Here is a 23,804-nt window from a genome sequence, read left to right as displayed (position 1 = left end):
TATGTCCCCATCTGCACCATGCACATACGAGTATGTGTACTGTTAGCTGCTCTTCCTTCGGGCTACCGTCAACAGCATTAGCAATTAATATTCAGTGGGGACACATGTACTTGCACGGCGGATGTGTGCGTTGATATGGATACTAAGAGTGCAGATGTGGTCGTTACCATCAGCAGGTGGAAAGCCAGTGGAATGTATTCGCACGTACTGATATAATCCTTCTTTTCGTTTTGGCCATTTTATGACTACGTTAATTTGTATCAGCTTCGGATCTTCTGGTCTTTCTCCTTGTCCAGTATTCTTTCATTCTCATACTTAGCGACCTTCTTCGTTCTTCTGACCATGACGATTTTCTTCTGGGCCTACTTCTGTCCTGAAAACCTGTGCAAGCATGAATTTAAAAATCACTCTGTTATATATCTCTGGTTTCTGATTCCTATTTCTTCTAGATCGCTTTGTACCTCTTGGATCCAGCGTACTTTGGTTCCCTTGTTCACAATAAACTGTAACTGTGTTAACCTCCTCTGGTCATTTCTCAGGATGCGTCCCAAGAACGTGCTCCTTCTCCGTAAGACGTTCGAGATTTCCTCTATCTTGGTATACAGTTCTTGGTTCGGTCGTGTTCCAAATTGACCTTTCTCTGTTCCTCACGGTACCAATATATTCCTGAAAATCTCGTTCCTCCATTTCTAAACTCTTAAGTACTCCTGTTCTTACAAATTTCTGCTGCGTATAAGGCTTCAGGGCGGGTCACTGTCTGTTAATATCTCAGTTTTGCATTAATCGAAGTATTCTTTGTTTATTCGAGCTCCCATTGCTTCTTTTTTCCTGTCAGCCCAGTTTTTACCAAATTTCCTAGGCATAAAAACTCTCCGCCTTATGAATTTTCCCTCATATTGTCATCCATCTACTAGGAGCTGCCTTGATGTTTGTCATAATTATTATTCAGATTATTGTATTCTTTTTATATTCCTCCTCTTGAGGGCAAGTCCAGTGGTGTTCGAAGGGTAGTCATATACGACACTTCATATTTCGGCGTGGTAGTCGTGCGGTTAGTGGCGCGCGGCTGTGAGCTTGCATCCGGGAGATAGCGGGTTCGAATCCCATTATCGGCAGCCCTGAAGATGGTTTTGCGTGATTTCAATTTTCACACCAGTAAAATGCTGGGGCTGTGCCTTAAGGCCACGGCCGCTTCCTGCCAACTCCTAGGCCTTTCCTATCCCGTCGTTGCTATAAAACATATCTGTGTCGGTGCGACGTAAAGCTGTTAACAAAAAATACAAAAAATAAAAATAAAGATACAAGAAATCTTTAGTGACTCCCCAAATAAACCTCGCAGAGGTTCCTGTCAACTGCTGGGGTATAGCTTTATCAGCGAAGGTACCATTGAATTCACTTTTAATCTTATGGTATAGTTGAATCTTAAGATTTTCAGTTTCAAAGTGTCGACATTTCTTGTGTGGTGAATTAAGGAGTGAGAATTAAAAACAACCGAGCGAAGTGGATGCACTGTACAGGTCGTGCAGCTGTTCGCTTACATTCTGCAGACGGTGGTTTCAAACTCCACCTTCGGCAGCCTTGAAGATGGTTTTCCGTTCTTTTCCATTTTCACTCTACGCAAGTGGGCCTGTTCTCTGTTGAGGCTTCGACTGCAGTCTGCAGTTAATGTGGCGTTCTACAAATCAGGAGTATGTTGAAAAGAAATAAATCAGTATTTCGTCCACATCACAGTAGTTATATTGTACATTGCCATGATCAAACCAGACCAGGAAGAGGTAATTCCTTAAAAGTTGTACAAAACACGATCATGGGTACATTCCACGTGTCTTTCATTTTACATTTCTTGTGCTTTGCCCACAACTTTCTAAAGGTGTAAAGAGCTGCTTTACAACAGACACTCCTCAAATAGTAAATATCTTGGAGTTCAGGCTTCAGCTGAACTACTATGTCACTCTTCATCCAGGTTATATCGTGTCGCTTGTGTGTACTTTATCAACTACTCCAGGAAGAGGACTGGGAGGAGGATTACCGCGGATCAAGTATGGGTACATTTGTTGCCTTGATGAGGGATGACATCTGTTCGAAATGTGTTATTTGTAAATAGTCTTCTTCTTTGAATAAGTCCGTCTAATAACTGGTTTGCCCTTGCGATGCGTCTTCTCCAACTCGGTCGATCCCGTGTAGTAAGTTTTGCGTCTGCATAGCTCCCGCATCCTTATTTCTCAAGAAATGTCATCAGGAATGTGTTGGTTTTTTTTTTCGTTTTTTTTTTTTTCGAGGGCGTTTCTCTTCCAAAATTTCGTTCAACACATTCCTATGTCGAAGTCTGTTCTGTCCAATAAAGTTCCTAATCTGACTCAACAGAGGTCTCCTTGTACATACAGTACATAAAACGAGACGGTGCCCAACTTGGAGAAAATGTGAGATAAACGGTGATTTAATACACACAAAAATGTATGTCAAGCTTCAGAAGAACGTCGGTCCAGGGGCTGTTCTATGAACTCTTGGTATTCCTATGTGGTCTATTACCATCACAGTCCTCCATGTCCGGCTCCGTGGTTCGATTCCTGGAAGGGTCGGGAATTTTAACCATAACTGGTTAATTTCGCTGGCACGGGGGTGAGTGTGTGTGTCGTCTTTATCATTCCATCCTCACCACGACGCGCAGGTCGCCTACGGGAGTCAAATCAGAAGACCTGTATCTGGCGTGCCGTACTTGTCCTCGGACACTCCCGGCACTAAAAGCCATGCGCAATTTCATTACAGCCCTCCATTGTTTGAAGAGCCTGTTCTCAGAATGCTTATTATAACGTAAAAAGAAATGCAGCAGACTGGGTGCATGCAGATTTATGGGAAAGAATACTCCAATTAAGTTCAGTTTCCTTGACAAACCAACGGTAGTAGAAAGATTTTCTCTAGGAGACATGAACGCGCTACTCAGAGTGGAACCTCACGCGAGCTCATTGCAGGAAGTTGGTCCTATCGCGAGTGAAGGGGAAAAAGAGGTTCTTCCGACCATTTCTAGGTCACTGTCTCATTCTGATAAGATGTTACTTACCGTTTCGTATCTTAGTGTCACGGAATCCACGGTAAAGACCTTTTCTGAAAACATGTTTCCTGAAAGCTATATTTTATGATACAACTTGAACCGGTTATATGAGCGTTAGGGGGTTGGTCATTTTATCAGCTGCTCAAGTTATCCAATCAGATCGCTTCGCGGGGGGAATTAAAATGGGCTTTGCACGACGTTGTTGTTAAATCTGTACGTGACTTACGAAGGGCTTGGAAGCCATGGCGAGAAATAAACATTAAACACAAACACATCGTTAGTTTTAGCCAGTGCCACCGTAGCGTATACTTGCTTTGGCACGATCCTGTCGGCTCGGAGGTCTGCGTTCAAATCTCTCCCCTGGAGGTTTTATTCTTCGACTGGTGCTGATACTTTCTGAGATTTGAATTTAGACTGATATCAAATGATATTCACTTAATTCAGATGATCCCCTGTGGTTTGGGGACTCAGACGAAGAATACACCCACGGTACCCCCTGTCTGTCGTAAGAGGAGACTAAAATGGACGATCAAGGGATGATTGAATTAGAACCATTAAACTACTTCTAATTAGTACCATCACGCGGGGAAAGCCATGGGTCGCCTTTACCTGCGAGTACAACCACTGTGTTAGGTACACAGTAGGTTTGTGATTAGTAGCAACAGAGAGTGGTTCACTTTGGTTTTCCAGTACCAGTGATTAGTACACATAGGTGACGAACACCATGGGTTTGCGTTGCCTGTGAGTGGCGCCATTATGTGAGAAATACCATAAGTCTGCGTTACCTGTGCGACGTACAATACTTGTTAGCAGTACTGTACCATAATGTTTGGAACACCGTGAGTTTACGTTACCTTTGATTAGTACCGCAACTTGAGAAATACCATGTTTCTACTTTACTGGCGATAAGTGCCATTATGAGGGTTCGTTGACCTGCATATTGAACCTCTTAAGACAACAAGCATTATTAATTCAGGGCTATGCTTTGGAAGCAGTCCCTTGGGTAGTAATATTGTTTCTGGGAAGGTGAGGCATTGTGGGTCCGATCCACTGTTTTGTTTAGAATTTATATTCATCCTTTTATTCTTCATCATCACGTTTTGCATTCTGGTCAGTGGATGAATTTTGTATTTTTAAATTGTCATTGCATTTCGTCTCATTTCGTACCATTAGGGGCCGATGGCCTATATGTTAGGCCCCTTTAAACGACAAGCATCTTAATTCAGATGGAATAACAGGCATCTGGCTATCGAGAGGGTGACTGACTCTAATACCAAGTTATTTTACAGCACGCCAAGAAGCTGAGGTTCCCGTACAGTTACGGGCGATGTTGTACGTATACTTCACTTTAGTGTTCCTAATGACTTGTTTTTTCTCGATACGTAAGATCCTGAATTGCTCGTAATCATTTGGAACTTTTGTTTTAATAAATTTCTTCGTAGCTCCGTCCCGTTTACTTATCAGTTCCTTAATACGCTTATTGAACCTTGATGTTGACTGGTGTTTTACGAGAATGTTTTTGCGGTGCATGTTTAATGTCATAGAGAGAAAGTACAAAGCTGTTGAAGAGAATTTTTGAGAGAGAGAGAGAGAGAGAGAGAGAGAGAGAGAGAGAGAGAGAGAGAGAGAGAGAGAGAGAGATTTATTAAAGAAAAGTTAAATCGCCCGTCCTAGAATGAGCGGTGACCATTCGGATCCGGAATACAGTCAGGTTAAAATTTCAATACAATTCAAAAACATCAAAAAGTGGAAATTTTTACTTGTTAATGCTGTTATCGTCTTATTTCTTTCCAGGGCGAGTGGAGGAGGAATGTTAATCATGTTCTCAGGTATAGATGGAAATGATTTCTAGTGTCCCTCAGTATCTGTATTACTACTTTTCTATTTCGCAGAATGGAACGTTCAAATTTTGTAGTAAGGTCGATATCGGAGTAGGGAGGGTGTGTCTTGCTCCGAATAGCAGGCCTCTGACAATCCATCGATCGCCAGATATTTTGTACTTTGCCGAAAGCTGAGGCAAGCATGGTACATAAATAGCTTGTTTTTCTAAGTCCACATCCTGAGCTTGATTGGAGTCTCTTTCAAAACGAGTAGTGGGATCTAAAACCATTGCTTTGTTGTCCTTTCTGCTGATGGCTATAATTTCAGCCCTCCGATTATTCAGTGTTAGAGATGCAATGAACCTCGTCCGGCACCTCCCATCCACGCTGTATCATGGTTTGACAAATATGAATATAGACCTAGGACCTAGCGAATGTTTGCATTCCCCTACCCGAAGGGGAGGGGCGGGCCACTTAGAAGGTGACGCCTTCTCTCTGGCCAGGAGATTACACCGAGTTAGGAGATTTGAAAGGAGGAGGAGATGGGTAAACGCTGATGTGTTTATGAGGGAGTTATTTAGGAGAATTGGCTTCTTCGCTAAGGGAAGTGCAGTTCTTCAGTGCTTTGATTATAGATGTCGAGATAACGATGAGCTGTATGCTGATGTCCAGAAGGTCTCTCATGTCATGCGGAGAAGAATTTCATTTTATGGCCACTTGCTAAGAATGAAACCAACACGATTATCGAACCATATATTTACCTATTTCAAAGACCCAGCCAACTTGGTTTATGGAGGTGGAAATGGACCTACAGGAAATGGGGAGGGGGTCACTTACGAAGATATATCAGATCGTAACCCACTCAGAAGGAAACGAAAAATAAGTAAAAAATAAAAGTATACACCAGGGTTTTCAAGAAAGACCAAAGTTGACGATGGGAAAGATGTGGACGGAGGAATGAAAATAGAACACCGGCAACGAAGGAAAGAGCACTGTGTAAAGATCAAAGCCGGAAGAAGACAGACAGTAGGCCGATACGAACAAAAATAGAAGAGCGAAAGGTAGTCTTCTTCTGACACTTTTCTCACACATTGGTGGCGTTGCGAGTTCGAGGTATGTTGCATGTATGGACCTTGCACTGTTTCACGGCTGGAATACCCTTCCTGACGTCGACCCTATTCAGTGTTATATATTCACTATTGTGTGATTCTGTGGTAGTGTTTTGTATATTGGGACAAACACAACTCTGTCTCTCAATTACATGAATTCACCAGATGCGATTAAAATCTCCGACCCGGCACGGAATTGAACTGGGTATTCTCTGAACCGAAAACCTCGACGCAAACCATTCACACAGAATTGTATCCTAATGGAGATAGTGATAATCATGATAATGACGGTTGATTCCATCATGTTGGTAAATTGAAGATAGGGGAGAGGTCGATTTTAATCTATCTCATTAGCACAGCTAAGGTAATTATCCTCAAAGGTTGCCTCAAGATATTTTCTGCCTCCTCTTACTCTCCTCATTTATCCGGGTTTGGGACCGGTAATTGAGCTGCTCAATTCACCCAGCACTATTCCTCACTAAAGTCGAGAATAACTGGATAATCGAAACCGAAATAGACTTTCAAGAAGTCAGCATAACGGGTGAAATTGTGTGTGAAAGGTCTAGCTCTAGAACGTTTGTGAACATCATTTTGCTGAATAAACCCAAGATGAGAACCACCACTACATGGACGGAAGAACGGAAGGAAACACAGCGAGGGGATGAAGAGATTTTGGGAAGAGAATAGAGTAAATTCATCTGCTAAATAGGTTCAATCGCACTCCTTAGTTGGGCGCAACTTTAAGAATAAGAATGCAGACCAAAGTGGTCTAAACAATGTAAACAAGCCTTCTCGGAAAGAAAGAATGAGTGGCATATTGGAACAAAAACAGCCCCCCCCCCCAAAAAAAAAGAATTGAGCTATTTGCTTAACGTCCACCAATATTGGGAAAATTCGCTACTACTTTATTATTAAGGTATTTATCCTTAGAGGTTGCCTCAAGGTATTTTCTGCCACCTCTTACCCTCCTCGTTTATGCGGGCTAGGGACCGGCAATTGAACCCGGTTTGAAGAACATCTGCGTAGGCTACGCCACTGGATACAGCCTACTTAGATTGAAACAGCCGTATTTGTTCAAATGTTACGATGCATCCTGCAGTGAACTCTTTATTGAGATATTGTTTATGAAGTCCTGACTGTTGTTATAACATCCGCCATAAATTCTCTATTAAGATTTTTAGATGAGGTTATTGGCTCGCGAGAAAGTTACTTTATGGCCAGTAATCTAGTTCCGTTGTCCTGGCACGGACACTTAGTGGAGCTGGCCTCGTCGTGAACCTAACTAAATGTATCTGGGGAATTGGCTCCCGCGCCATTGTGTGCTAAAGGAGGCGTGAGAAACATTTCTCATATCAGATTATCGTCAAGAAGTTCATGGTAGGAGGAAATGTCAAACATAACCATTTCATACACATACAATGCCCGCGAGTGATATTGCTTATAAGTGATAAAAATAAAGGATGGTAGGAAGAGAAATACCAGTCATACCTCTCTCTTCCTTCCACAGATTTCTTCCTCTTTAATAAGTGTCGGTCAACTGTGTTGCAGTGAGAGATGTCCAGGTAAAGGCTTGTGAAAGATATTCTTGTCTTTTGAGGAAAAAAATCAGTTCACAAAGCGTGAATGATCACAAGGACCCTGAATTAGGCGTTGACAACTGAAAATATTAAAATTATTGTACAGAAAGGAAACTCTCGATGATTTATCATTTAGGAGTAGTGTAAGTGATGATTTAAAATTGTCACTGAATCTTTTAAAATGTCCACTATATATTTTTTCCAAAATCGTGTGCTGTTTCAATATTTTCCACGTATCGGTACACTGCCTCTACTTCCAAATAGCAGACAAATCACGGACCAGTCTTCTGGACGAATGTTATGTCACGTCACTCTGATATCGGATGCATGTTCCATAAATGCTCTTCTTTTCCTAGTTATATTCTTTGGCCTGTGATGAGTCTCTTTCGAACCAGATGGCTGATCATCAATGGCAGCTGTTCTAGAACGGAGGGATCCAGACTTCGATGGGCGTACCACTAAAACACCCTTTTCTTTTCCGTAACACACAGTAATATTACAAGGTTTTCAAAGCTAAAATTTAAAATCCCCTAATATTAGTAACTAATGATTATACAGTTAGTTACTAAAAGTTACTTAGACGATCATTTATTGCATTAAAATAACATTCCTAATTACGTATTAATGTGTGCGTAATACTATTATTTTCCTAAATGATGCAGTGTGTGAACATTATGGTGATGTATTTTTTTTTATTGCAAGAGTTGACGCACACTAACTTAACTTGTTAGGGGCACGCAGCTGTGAGCTTGTATCCGGTACCTTAAGGCCACGGCCGCTTCCTTCCCACTCCTAGCCCTTTCCTATCCTATCGTCGCCATTAAACCTATCTGTCTAGGTACGACGTAAAACAAATAGTAAAAAGAAGGAAAACTAGTTAAATGTGAGGCCTAACGAAGCACAGCTTCCCTATGTCTGGCTCAATGTCCGTTACTTTTAGCCGTAAGTCTGACTCACTCCTGTTTTTTGTTTATGCACACAAGTAGAGAAAAACCGCTCTCACATAGATAAGTTGTGCTAAAGGGATCTCTGATCTAGAATTCTAGTTTATAGATTTTCTGGAAAATAATCTTTCAGCTATCCTCGTGTGTTTTGTAAGTTCATGATTACATCTCTTAGTGAACAAAACGGATGATGATAACGTCAGTATGATGGTGGCTATGTGCAACGCCCGTACTTCAATAACAAGGCAATGTAGGACATTTTTTGTTTTGATATCTGGACTCGTTCGAATACTGAGACTTGTTACTTACTTTTGCCTAGTTCCTGATCTCTCTTCAGTAAAGTACTGGCTCGTCGAGCCAGAGCTTGGTTGTGTTACGCCATTGTTAATAGAAGTAGGTTTGCTCAATCCATCCCAGCTGTAGACTTCATGCTGTCTCCATTCAATGATTAGAGAAGGCTGTTCACATTCCTTCTGTGCCTCAATCGTGCATGACCTCCGTTGTCATTGTGGACTTCCTTGACAGGTTGCTGTATCTGTGTCCAGTTTGCGGGAAGGTGATACCATTCCTATAAATTCTTCTTGGACGTATCTTTAATAATTAGACGGAGTTAGACTTTTAAGGCACTATCGGCAGCCCTGAAGATGGTTTTCCGTGGTTTCCCATTTTCACACCAGGCAAATGCTGGGGCTGTACCTTAATTAAGGCCACGGCCGCTTCCTTCCAACTCCTAGGCCTTTCCTGTCCCATCGTCGCCATAAGACCTATCTGTGTCGGTGCGACGTAAAGCCCCTAGCAAAAAAAAAAAAAAAAAAAAAAAAAAAAACTTTTAAGGTGTTTCCTAAACTTTAACAAAGTCATAGTCTCGGACAAGTCATCATGTATATCCTTATTACTAGCTTATTCCGTTGTCACTTACCTTAAGATTTCCTTTCCCACATTCCACTGTTAATATTGCGTAGTTTTGCTGGTTTCCCTGGCTGAGTCTTTTCTGTGTACAACAATCTATAAATATAATCTAATAATTCGTAGTTGATTGATGCAGTATTGTCTAGAAAGTGACAGTTGTGAGAAGTGGCCATCAAAAAATGAGTATTTTTTACAATTTTGTTATTATTAAAAAGGTACATCTTCGTGAAACCGTGACACAGTGCATTGTGGTATTATTCACGCAAGCTAAATTTAGTGTGACCTAAAGATAGTGCGGACGTGAAGCACGATAATGTACCATGTAGATGTCTTCAACCACTACACTGCTGTTCACGCTTGATAAATACGCGGGATAAATCGTATGACATGAAATTTATTATAAGCTTTTTGGTATCTGTGCAAGGATCATAATTGATTTATGAACACCCTGTGCTGGAACAATAGATCACTCGGGTGGTCTATTGACTATTTGTGTCACCAAAAGCGGAAGGTGATAATACAGTACGTTACCAGCTGCGTTATGCAACGTGATGTAATCGTTAACCTGTTTTAGTAGACTTCAATGCGTGGGTAGAACATGAGCACTATTCAACATTCTTGATCAATAATTTATATTCGACGTGTACATCCGAAGGATGATTATACCAGCATCCCATTGTTTATAGTCGAACACACTCTCGCCCATCGACCTGGAATTAATAATGGACGTAGCTCATAAATCGGACGGGTAATAAAGTAAAGGTGCCGTCTGGATTATTATAAATTAAGCAGCAATTACTTCGCATCAAAAGCTATTAAGAATACTTGTTTTCAAAGCCTGCACCAGTGGCGAAGCGTAAAATGAAGTCGAAGACATGGATAATTTAAATTATACAAATTTCTACGCAAATTATTATAATTAATTTCATATTTTAATAATTATTTACACATAAAATATTTATAAAAATTAAAGGCAGTATTGAAAACGTACCAAACTATTTATACCTGAAATCCAGTCGCAATTCCTTTTTCACGGATTCTTAAAAGGCTGAAGGTGAGTTTCTTTTCATGGCTTTTAACATCATTCTCAGTTCCTAACATTTCGTTGAGACGACCCATCATCGCAATGCTACATAAAACTACTAAATTCATTTTCTCGTACACTACGTACTTTACATAGCAACTAGCAAGAACATCTTGAAGACTGCACTGAACTGTGTTAACAGAGAGAAGGAAGAATGGGTTCTCAAAACGAGAACTACTGTCCTGTGAATCTGTCCGGTACGTGGAGATAGGGTCGTAGCTTTAGGTCCGTATTCACCAACAATATTATCTTGTTTTAAAGGAACCGGGTAGTGTGGAATGACCAAAAATGGCGTCCGACTCGTTGGCTGAATGGTGAGCGTACTGGCCTTCGGTTCAGAGGGTCCCGGGTTCGATTCCCGGCCGGGTCGGGGATTTTAATCTTAATTGGTTAATTCCAATGGCACGGGGGCTGGGTGTATGTGTTGTCTTCATTATCATTTCATCCTCATCATGACGCGCAGGTCGCCTACGGGAGTCAACTAGACCTGCACCTGGCGAGCCGAACCCGTCCTGGGATATCCCGGCACTGAAAGCCATACGACATTTCATTTTTTACCAAAAATGGCAATTTTTGTTCTTCACCATATAACACATTGTAATTAGCTCTTTTGAGGTCATTATGGATATTTTAATGTAATATAATAAGTCTTCGTGTTCTCGCGCTAAGCCCTCTTTTTGTTTTCCAGCAATGTTTCATTTTCTATTTCGTGTAGCTGAGAGCGGTAAGGTTTGTTGTCTTTTGGGATTATTCTGTTCGTCGCATTGGCTGGCCTGAGTCAGCTTTAACGATCTTCAGTTGTTTTCCCGTCTTGATGTTTGTTACGTGTCGTATTCACTTTGGTTTTACATTGTGATTGTGTTCAGTCCGTGGAAATCGGCATACGTCGTCTGGGAAGAAACAGGCATGTGAAGAAGCTATTTGTGATTAAATAAAATAAAATGGTGTATGGCTTTTAGTGCCGGGAGTGTCCGAGGACAAGTTTGGCTCGCCAGATGCAGGTCTTTCGATTTGACGCCCGTAGGCGACCTGAGTGTCATGAAGATGATGAAATGACGAAGACGACACGACACATACACCCAGTCCCCGTGCCAGCGAAATTAACAAATTATGGTAAAAATTCCCAACCCTGCCGGGTATCGAACACGGGACCCCTGTGACCAAAGGCCAGCACGCTAACCATTTTTAGCCAGAGAGAGGGACTCTGATTAAATTACTGAGCAAGATACAACTCCGCCTGCGTCCGGATTTTATGAACATCAGAAGGAGTAAGAAAAATTTCGACCGAAAACGCATATATTACGTCAGAAGAGCAGGTAAATTTTCAGCCAAGGAAGGCAGAACAAGAAGATAAGAAAAGAGAAGCAATTAAGAGGCGGAAGATGATTATTGCCCCGAATGTTTTAAAATCGTGTAAGATTTCTTACTCGAACTCTTTTTTTCTCAATGATTATTTTTCTTTTTGCTTAGTTATGTACCTTTTTCTCAAACAACAAAGCCTACAGACAAAACATTTCTATCACACAGTGAGAAAATACCAAAACATACACTGTAGCAGAATCTGATACAGTGTATTAAGCACGTGTATTTCATTGTATGTAGCAATATTCATGACTCTTGTCTCATCTAGATCACAAGAAAAAGGTACACAAAGCAGCAGTTATTTTTTTCTAAAGTTTGTTAATTTCCTTCACTGCTCATTGCATCAATCAGTACCTACTATATTCAAACGATATATACACACAAGTCATTGTAACAACACTTCACAATTTCTCAAAGGTTGTTCGGGTAGTTTAGTTGATATTAAGGACTGATCGGTGACCGGCGTTTACACTGCCCGATTCCCTTAAACTTTTACCACCGGGCGAGTTGGCCGTGCGGTTAGGGCCGCGCAGCTGTGATCTTGCATTCGGGAGATAGTGGCTTCGAACTCCGCTGTCGGCAGCCCTGAAGATGTTTTCCGTGGTTTCCCATTTTCACACCAGGCAAATGCTGGGGCTGTATCTTAAGGCCACGGCCGCTTCCTTCCCACTCCTAGCCCTTTCCTATCCCATCATCGCCATAAGACCTATCTGTGTCGGTGCGACGTAAGACAACTTGTAAAGAAAAAAAAATTACCGGAAAAAGCTGGACCGGTGAAATAAGGAAACTCGTAGACGACTGGAATATTTAAGGGTACTGATAACTGAAATTTCGTGATTTCCATACAAACAATCGATTTTCGGAATTATTGTTGAAATGATAACACCAATCCTATTATCAGAAAATGGCAGAATTTTACAAGTTCCCCTTTTTTAAAGGCCGTACGGACATTTTTATTGGCTGCCACGTGGGTTACTCTGCCACGCCCACCTCATACTGATGGCACTTAGTCGCATATTTTGCCGCTTCCGTTTGAATTTGCTCAAAGATTTGACAAGTGACAGTGGTATGTTCTCAGCGCTTTGCGATGTTCCACTATTTACTTTCCTAATCTTTAAAATATAACAGATACATTCAAAACTTCAGTTGCTTTTTTCTCACCTTTCATTTTATTAGTCCATTTCTTCCTGCGTGAAAAGCTCCATGTGCTACAGTTCTTGCCTCGTATAAAATTTTCTGGTGTTATAGTAATATCTTCAACCAACAAAACATACTTATAAATAGAGTCCGAAATTTTATGCACTAATAGGTTAGAATGCGAACTTACTGAAGCGGGAAGCAAGTATAGTCTACCTTCACAACGATTATGGTATGGGGTTTGCATAAACATTAGGGTTACGGCCCATCAGAACCCCTATAATTTGTTACTCTTTCTACATTATGGAACAGCGGGTGGCCGGCATTTCCTACTAACCAAATTAGTTTGCAATCTAACCTATTACTGCATGAAAATCCGGGCTTTACTTATAAAGAATTGTATTTGTTGACTGGAAACAAAGTTACGTGCATTTGATTACATTATATTATTTTTCTGTAGAAATTAGCAAACCAGATATTAAAAAATTTCTAGTCTGATTACATATTTGAGGAGAAATAAATTTTAAATAAGTTGTTATACATGACTGATCATTTAGAAACGAAATACAAAAGAATATACATGCGTATCTTTAAGCATTTGACTGTGTTGTTTTCTTAAAAGGGTGACATTTATACTGCTGAGTCTGTTGGGATTCAAATGTCCCTGCCAGAAAACACGGCAATTCCGGCCGGGCAGCCGCCCGTAAATGGGGAACGGCAAAGGGTTGACACTACAGCATTATTGTAGTAAGGGGAAAGATGGGAAGCATAAGAAACTTTTAGTGCGCGCCAATAATTCAGTTAGAACCAAAGTAGGGTATCTACACCTTAATACTGCTCTAAAATTTTGTCTTGTCCCTTAGATGCAAAGCGACGTATCTTAGCGTACTATCTTCAGGTATTAACAATATTCTGCGGATGTTAGTTACGCTGCAGGCGTATTTCGAAGAAACATTAAAATTACACTTACGCGGTTTTGGCAGTAAATTTTTCATTCGAATTAAGAAAACCCATGAAATACGCCCATTTCTGTGTTTGTAGATACGCTATTTTGTTCCTAAGCCGGTGATATGTAAACACCAGTATCAAATTTTGAAGTCATACAAAACCAAAATTGTCTCGTGGGAACAATTTCCAGCGACTCATAACTGTCAAAAAATATCTGAAGGTTGAATCAAGCCACTGCTTTGAAGCTTGGTATAATAAGTAATATTTACCTCATGAATGCACTCTCAAATTTCCTGCTGATATCCGCAAAATTGTAGTAAAAGTTGAACATTTGTCATCAGTGCCCTTTAACTGAAAGAGAAAATCACGGTGACAAGGAATATAACGAAGATTATGCAATAAAAGGTCCTAGTTGGATAATAAGTATGAGCTACATACTTTCAGAATTATGACACTCCTGCTCCTTCCCCTACTACTGTACATTCCTGATCTGATCACCTTTTGTTCATTCGGAAGTTTATTCTTATAACCTGAATCATTGCGTGATTGTCTGCACGAGATTTGTAGATATCCCCTCTCTTGTCGGCTGCGAACACATCAGTTCATGGTGAACAGATCGTGTAAGACGAGGCATGCGGTGTAAGGAATGTTCGGAGTCTTGTACACTTGTTTTTCTTTGAATATTTGTCGGAGGAGGAACAGGCTGGCTGTATTGTTGACATGGAGGTCGTTGAACTGAACGTGCACGCACCTAGCGGTGAGGCTGATGTTGGAGCCGAGACCTGAAATAAACTCCTCTACTAACATTCATACAGGTTCTGCGAGAGAATGCTATTGCTACATCGGCAGTTAATTCTTTGTACTCGGTGGTCAATTTCCGCGCGGCAGCAAAAATCACGTAGAGTCAGTAGAGGCATCCCGCTTTAAACCCCAGGCCAAAACGCACATGAGGTTGAGGGGGCTTCAGTGACCTCGGAAATACCTGGGATAAGCTGAAAAATATCAAACAGCTGAGCTTGACTCTACAATACTCAGAATTTGAATTAAGAAAGACAAGGATTACAGGATCGGCTGTACGCCACTTCATTATTACACCCTAGTTTTTTGGGAAAGATCAGAAAACAAAATCTGGCGTCTCCGTTAATATTAATGCTGCTAAACAGAGGTGCATAACAAGGTATCTGCTTGTTGCCCAACTGGAGTTTCTTCACCTGCCAGCAAATCTAGTAACACGAAGCGGGCATGTTTGAGCTTCTTGAAATACCACCGGACTGAGCCGAGATCGAACCTGCAAACTCCCTACTGTCGGCAGCCCTGAAAATGGTTTTCCGTGGTTTCCCATTTTCAAACCAGGCAAATGCTGGGGCTGTACCTTAAGGCCACGGCCGCTTCCTTCCCATTCCTAGGCCTTTCCTATCCCATCGTCGCCATAAGACCTATCTGTGTCGGTGCGACGTAAAGCAAATAGCAAAACCGAACCTGTGAACTTGGGCTCATAAGGCCAGCGCTCTATCTTCACCCAATGACCAATTCTTGCCTGAAGCGGCTGTTCCCTAGTGTTGTCCGTCTACGTTGTATCCACTTTAGAAACAACAGTGGTGCAACTGTTGACCCCACTTCATCGTTTAAGTATGACGTATTTTACAAATTTGGTGCCGTAAACTTCAAATCTTCTTGCAAATATTGAGCTTCAAATGATTCTATTCAGCTTTAGCTCTCGAGGAAAGGATTCTATCACTGATACAGACTTTCCAGACTTTGTGAAGAGTGTACTGAATTGTGATTACGATTGGAAAAATTCATCAGATGGGTTGATAAAGATCTTGAGTTTCAATTCGGAAGTTACGAAGCACAGTCGGACACGCAATACTGTACTGTGTCGCTTCTAGCCGTCCAGTGTACCAAAAATGCCGTTCCGTTCTTAGCCGCGAATATCCAGAGAACAGATTGTCAAGTACATTCACCGCCTACTAAACCAAACAAAAGTTGTCATTGTCTTCTAATTTCTCCCTTTTAAGACTCTGATAGGGTTTGGTATTTATTTCTCATTATAAATTTTGGATTCACCTGTTTCTTTAAAGAGCAAAATTATTATATTTTAGTAGGATCTTGCATCATTCTGTCCATTATTCATACCAAATTTAACACACATACATGGGCTATGTAATGACTTCTGAGTGTGTCTTTGAATATTTCTTTGGTCTTTTCACACAGAATATCTAAATTTCTATTTTGGTGCCGATTTTGACCACACCTCACCATCTGAGGATTAAATTACCTGACAGAGAATAATCTTCACAATACATGTTTTGTACGTACCTTTTCCCTCGAGAGGTTACATGCTCGGGGCTTCCCGTTCCCCATCAAATTGTATATAACTAGGAGACTCCAGGATGTTATCTGTTAAGCATACAGGATAACAAGAAGGCAATTACTGTTCACCCCATTAACATTCAATCCAATTTACTCCTAGCTTGGGGCTTATCACTATTTCGTTTAGAAACGGGAAATCCCAACGATAATTTAGACTGTCTCAAAATTCCTTTCCCATTTCAGCATGATATGTCTGGACGCCTGCTCTGTTATTAGTTGTTGGAGTTAATACATGCAAAATAATCGTACTGATCTTTTGACACATACATATGTTTTGCATGTTATAAATCTCATTCCGTATTGACGGTTATAAAAAGTATATGATCCTCCTTTTCAATACAAGAAAACACATCTATATTAGATGGGATGATATCTATATATGTTTCGTCCTAATCTAAAGGCCATTCTCAGTAGAAATTCTATTATTACATTATACAAACAAATTAAACATACTGATGAAATGGAATTAGAACACAATGATCATGATAGACAAAGTGAAAACATGTTGAGGTAAAAAATCCTCTCGCCTGAAAATCGTTTGACGTAAAACTTGCCGATTCTTTTTAAAAAGTGAAATACTGTCCTAACACTGTGCTGCGCAGCGTAGTGAGACTGTCAATAACGGGAGTAATAAGTGTGCATCATCTGTAATGGGAAATGTAATATATACATATCATACCATTTAATATAGATGTTTTTTGAATTGAAAAGGAGCATCATATAAATACTTTTTATTTGTGAAGTCGTAAATGTGTTAGGGTAGAATAGAACACACTCATCCTACAGTTTCGGATCGCATGAAACTATGGAGAGAATAATGATTTATTGTAATCCAAATTGTCTTTTGATACATGCCTTCTTTTCCGTATCGGTAACCCATCCAAATCTTGACCACGCCCGATGTTGCTTAACTTCGGATATCTCACGGGATCCGGTGTTTCAACACGGCTACGGCCGTTACCGTACTTACGTAATTTTTCCTACGGAATTTAAGTACGGGCTAGAGGACTCTTAGAACGAGCTATTGATGCTATTACTGCCTAGAATACTAAACTATAGTCCGCCTCTGTAGTGTAGTGGTTAGCGTGATTAGCTGCCACCCCTGGAGGTCCGGGTTCGATTCCCGGCTCTGCCACGAAATTTGAAAAGTGGTACGAGGGCTGGAACGGGGTCCACTCAGCCTCGGGAGGTCAACTGAGTAGAGGTGGATTCCCACCTCAGCCATCCTGGAAGTGGTTTTCCGTGGTTTCCCACTTCTCCTCCAGGCAAATGCCGGGATGGTACCTAACTTAAGGCCACGGCCGCTTCCTTCCCTCTTCCTTGTCTATCCCTTCCAATCTTCCCATCCCTCCACAAGGCCCCTGTTCAGCATAGCAGGTGAGGCCGCCTGGGCGAGGTACTGGTCATTCTCCCCAGTTGTATCCCCCGACCAAGAGTCTGAAGCTCCAGGACACTGCCCTTGAGGCGGTAGAGGTGGGATCCCTCGCTGAGTCCGAGGGAAAAACCGAACCTGGAGGGTAAACAGATGATGATGATGATGATGATGATGATACTAAACTATAAGTATACAGAAAATTATAGAAATGGAATTGACATTTCTCCAATTATATCTGTCACAGTTAAAGGGCTCTGCTCTATAACAGCGGATGTCGGAACAAAGCTGATGGTGCCCGCATGCTCGTCCAGCGAGGGCCACACCTACCGGTCAATGGTGCCGAGTAATAACCGAGGCAGAACACGGAGATCCGTGCTGGAATGTACTGTAGTGGGCTACACTGTTCTACTGCTGGCGCCCTCGTCGGCAAGGTGTTTGACCGCTCAAGACAGCTCCAGTCTTCTTTATCGCTGATAAAGTATTTTACAATTACACTTGCTGACGGAAGACTTAGGCCTAGCCCTTAAAGCCTGATTCACACATCTCAAAGACGTGACGTTGCTTTCCGTATCAGATTTTCTGACATAAAATTTTCACGTCTGTTTTCACACTTCAATTCCGTGCAGTACACTCCGCAGTAAAGTGTTCCATGACAAGCTGCGAATGACAGCTATAATCTTATAATTTTAAATAAATAGAAATACAATTAAATGTCACGCTGGGAATACAAAACTGGAACAGGTAGATCATTTAAAGTATTTAGGATGTGTGTTCTTCCAGGAGTCTCCGTGCTTCAGGTGGCAGCGCGCCGACCTCTCACCGCTGGGTTCTGTCGTTCAAATCCCGGTCACTCAAGTACCATTCGTGCTGGACAAAGCGGAGGCGGGGCAAGTTATTCTCAGAGTACTCCGCTTTTCCCTCTCATCTTTCATTCCAGCAACTCTCTCGAGTATCGTTCAATTTCATCTGTCAGTCATTAATCATTGCCCCAAGGAGTACGACAGGCTTCCGCAGCCGGCACAATTCCTACTCCCGCCACTTGATGTGGCTTCATTCATTTCATTCGACACTGTGGATTTTAATTTTCATCCCCCTAGAATGGTAACTTAGTAAGTTTGAATCAAGGTGCAGCAAAGCTGATGCAATCAGCTCACAGTTGTGATCAACAGTATTCAAGAAATAAGTCATCTCCCAGATGAAAATATCGTTACGTTCGTCTATTTTCAGACGAACTTTTCTTTACGGGAGTGAAAGCTGAGTGGACTCAAGATATCTCATTCGCAAATTAGACGTAACAGACTCGAATAATGAACACCTGCCTGGTGATCAACTGACCATTTCATTTCTGCCTTCCCATTACATGGAGATTGAAGGAAATAATCTCCAAATAACTTAACAGTGACAGTCCTGATGATATTTTATCTGAGACTGCAGAAGATCTGGAGAAATTGCTGAATGGTATGGTCAGAGTCTTGGGGGAAGGAGTAAAAAAAAACGAAAATACATGTCTAAAACAAAAGTAACTGGGTGCACTCGAACGAAGTCAGGTGATGCAGAAAATATTCGGTTAGGAAATAAAGTATTAAAGAAAGTAGATGAATATTTTTACTTCAGTTGTAAAATAACTAACGATGGCAGAAGTGAGGAGGTAAAGAAATTTGCTCGCTTCGAACATTGATATAGGAGTTCGATGTTTCCCCAAAACTTTCGTATAAAGTGTGGCATTGAATGGAATTGAAACATACACACAAATAGCTCGGAAAGAAATAATAGAATAGAAGCATTTGAAATGTGGTGTTAGAAAAGAATGCTGAAAGTGAGATTGGTCGATCAAATTACGAATAAAGAGATACTGAACAGAATTGGTGGGTTGAGATAGATTTGGCTAAATTTAACAAAAAGAAGAGATAAAATATGATGAAGCTTAAGAAACCCTGAATTTGTTCAGTTGGTTTTTGAGAGAAGTGTAGGCGGTAAGAACGGTAGGGGTAGACTAAGGTATGGATATGACAAACAGATTAGAGCTGATGTAGGATGTAATATATACGTATAAATGAAAACATTAGCGCAGGATAGCTGCATCAAAGCAGTGTATGGGGCTGATGACTCAAACAATAATTTATCAAAAGTGATTATTAATTTTTATCTTCTTGTTTCGTTATGCTCCAACTAAGGAGCGAGTTTGAACGTATTAGGACTTTCTTTGGTTTTTCTTCTTCTCTTCGCAATATCTCTTCATCCTCTCGCTGTGTTCCTTTTTACATTGCTCAGTCTATCCTGTATTTAGTCAAGTGGGCTTCACTAGAAATTTGTGTTTCTTAATTAAGGTTCTGAATTTTATTCTATTTTGAATGGTTTCTTAATGCCAATTTCATTTAGGTCTTCACTGATTTCTTTTAGCTATTTATTGTGATTTTTCATTGATAAGGCTAAGTTTAAATTATTCTTTCGGAGCCTGTTATCATCATTCTATAGATGTAACCTAATATTATAATCGCAGTTTTCCGATTGTATCTGTGATTTTTTTTCTGTAACTTGATAGATTTTATGTGATTTCTTTTTCATTCAAATTCCACTTTCGTATTTTGTTCCTAACATTTTTCTGAGTATTTTTCTTTCTTCTCTTTCGATCATCTTTATTCGACACCTGCCACCAATTATAATAGTTTCAGATATTCCGCTATTCAGTTTTCCGAAATGAAGATTCATTCTGGAAGTGTACCTTCTTACATGGCAATGGGCCTTTTCTGAACTTTTCATTAGTTAGTGTGTTGCCAGCAGTCGCGAGAAGATCCTGTTCGAGGAATGTCCTAGCTGTTTCTTTTTTTCCGCTCGCACTTGGCCAGGTGTATAAGAGGTCGCTGCCCTGTCTGAAGCACTTTCGATAACCGCGGAGCAGACCACTCCCTGTCCTCCTTCGTGAGCTCCCCACTGTGCGTTGGAGTAGTTTAATTCCTAAACGCACTCCAAGGCCTTCCGCTTACAGAGCTGAGTTCGCTGCTGCACAGTCTTCGAGCGGTTGCGATTGCAATGATGCTTAAAACAGGCGCGCAACATGAACATAGGCATGTGAAATAAGGAACAGTTATTAATGCAAACTTTCCTATATAATAACAATATTCACAAATAGCGAAAAAAAGCAGGATAATAATACAGCTTGTTTCTAGAATACAGGGTGTATCCATGATGTTACAAACTTTCAGGGATGATGGAGGACGACAAATGGATCAATTTGAGGTAAGGAACCATAGTCCGGAAACGAGAGTCATAACTAAAACCCGGCTTTTTATGCGGTAATAGGTTAGATTGCAAACTAATTTGGTTAGTAGGAAAAGTCGGCCCCCCGCTCTTCCATAATGTTGAAAGAGTACCATAAATTATAGGGGTTCTGATGGGCCGTACCCCTAATGTTTATGCAAACCCCATAGCATAATCGTTGTGAAGGTAGACTATACTTGCTTCTCGCTTTAGTAAGTTTGCATTCTAACCTATTAGTGCATAAAATTCCGGTCTCTAGTCATAACTTAACCCGCGAAAGGTCGCTATATGAGATTTTCTCACATTATTTTTTATTGTGAGTTTACTTCTCAGCGATGCAAGGGAGGTGTCTGTTCCCTCTTCTAGCTGAGTTTATAACTGTCGTGAGTAAGGCGATTCACATTTGATGGGTAAACATCCCCTCCTCTAGTCGGAACAAAGATTCGTAAGAGTTCATGCCCCTGTGTGAGAGGTTCTCTCATCTCGCGACCAGCGGCGTTGGTGTTATGTTGAAGTCGAGAGGGGAAACTTTCTTCTGTTGTAGGCGTTATTATTTGACTTAAGTCTTGCGCGTAACGTTCTACATTTGGAATTACCGATAAACGAGTCTTCAAAAATTGAGTCGAGGAATAAACGCTATTACAATATCCAGCTAACTCGGATGTTAGAGAGACATATTGTACTTGATACTTGCTTTTGTACCGCGACTGTCAGAAAGTTCTATATTAATAACCATTTTATTGGTTTTACGTCCCAATAACTACTTTTTACGGTTTTCGCAGATGCCGAGGTGCTGAAATTTTGTCCCACAAGTTATTTGATATGCCAGTGAAGCTACGACTGACGTATCTGAGCACCTTCCAATACCACCGGACTGAGCCAGGATCGAAACTGCCAACTAGAGTCCAAAGAGCCAGCGCCTCAACTGTCTGAGCCATTCAGCCCGGCACTCTTGTGAATATTACATACTTACATGTGACTGACTTAATGACTAATTTCCACTAAGGAATAATTTGTTTCTGCAATATACGGATATTTTTTTATATCTAAACTGTATAACGCAGTCTTTACGTCTCATTTCCGTAATTTTTTTCACTCTTACGCCTCGCAAAATTATAGAAGATATATTTACTTTAATTGAAATTTAATGTGAGAGGAAGTCTCACGTGCGACCACTCGTGTTACAATTCCCTTAGCGACCACTCGCGGATTAAGCAAAATTCTACTTTAAGTCCACCGAGCTCGATAGCTGCAGTCGCTTAAGTGCGGCCGGTATCGAGTAATCGGGAGATAGTGGGTTCGAGCCCCACTGTCGGCAGCCCTGAATATGGTTTTCCGTGGTTTCCCATTTTCACAGCAGGCAAATGCTGGGGCTGTACCTTAATTAAGACCACGGCCGCTTCCTTCCAATTTCTAGGCCTTTCCTATCCCATCGTCGCCATAAGACATAATCTGTGTCGGTGCGACGTAAAGCAAATAGCAAAAAAAAATTAAGTCCCTTTACTTGTACAAGTTTCAGAAGCTGCTCCATTTACAATAGATGCTCGAAATCGCGTCCCCCTGCATCAATGCAGCCATGGCATCGTCTCACAAAGTTCTGTCGTACCCGTTCGAGTATCCGCGTTGTCGTTTGAACAGCGTCGCAGGCAGCGGGAATTGTTGCCAAGAGATCCTGTCCAGTCTCGACAGGTGTCTCATGCAGAAGGCTTTTCCTCTGGCCCCACAAGAAGAAATCATGTGGGATGAGATCAGGTGAACGAGTGGGCCACGAAACAGGAGCTTTTCAGGGAATGTCCGATCCAGGTGTTCAGGAACCCTCTGTCCAAAGTGAGGTGTGGCTCTATCATGTTGGGATGTGTTCCAGTAACGTGGGTACCACTGTGTACACTGCTGCTGTTAAGAACGGACGGGCGTTTAAACAACTTGGATTATTAATAACTTTTGACTCTAACTTTTATGGACTACGGTTCCTTATCGCAAATTGATCTACTTGCCATACTCCATCTTCCCTGAAAGTTAGTAACACCATCACGGATCCACTCTGTATATTTTCTAACGAATCTTATGTACGGATTTTCAATTACATTCACTAGTAAACAGAAAAATATAACTTGATTCATAAACAAACATTTTGAAGGAATGTTTTATGTACGAAGCTATAAAAAATAATCACAAGTAAAAAAATAGAACTTGCTTCATAAATACATGTTCTTAATAAATATCATAATACCGTGCTGTATGTAATGCATTTCATGATACGAAATGTGAAAAGCTCTACCACCAGATGCACCGCCTGAACAGTTCTCATTGGGAAGTATAATTCTCTGAAGAAATGCCCGCTTTCTAATCTCATTTCTTGATATAAAACCATCTACCCATTCTCCAGACTTAACGCCTTGGTAGCCTCCGAAGACTTCAAACTCCACGTTTTAGGGGGACTTGACATTTAGGAGATTTTTATGGGGCGGGGGTGGAATGGCACTATGTCCTTCCCTAATATCATTTTTGGGTGGACAAGAAACTCCTTGCCGTCCCAAAATTGACTCCACTGGCTTCAAGTAAACTATATTCAAGGAGCATCGCTTCATAATAATGGTTAACACAGCGGAGTAAGATTTAAATTCATTTAGAGATCGTCTTTTAACAATGTGCCTTGCTCATCCTAGCCTATGGATCTTTATATCAAACAGATCCCGTCGGATTATTAAAATAATTGTTCCAATCTACAGATCTGTGTCGTAGAGGTAAAAGGGTCATCACCAGACGCTCTAGTTTTACGTAGTAATAGCTTAGAATGCAAACCACTTGAATCGGTTATATGAGAAAGCATCCATGTTCACTATTACTAGTTTTGGGAAA

At 41.0% G+C, this 23,804-nt stretch overlaps 1 protein-coding gene across 2 annotated transcripts in view; it reads left to right on the top strand.

Moving 5' to 3' along the window:
- Cen (cerebellar degeneration-related protein 2-like) overlaps window positions 1–23,804 on the top strand; it is a 467,429-nt gene that overhangs the window by 128,529 nt on the left and 315,096 nt on the right. The window lies entirely within an intron of this gene.

Source organism: Anabrus simplex, chromosome 13 (genome assembly GCF_040414725.1).
Source record: "Anabrus simplex isolate iqAnaSimp1 chromosome 13, ASM4041472v1, whole genome shotgun sequence".
Lineage (NCBI taxonomy): Eukaryota > Metazoa > Arthropoda > Insecta > Orthoptera > Tettigoniidae > Anabrus > Anabrus simplex.
Note: the sequence above shows the minus strand (reverse complement) of the source record. Positions and strands in the feature narration are given on the sequence as shown.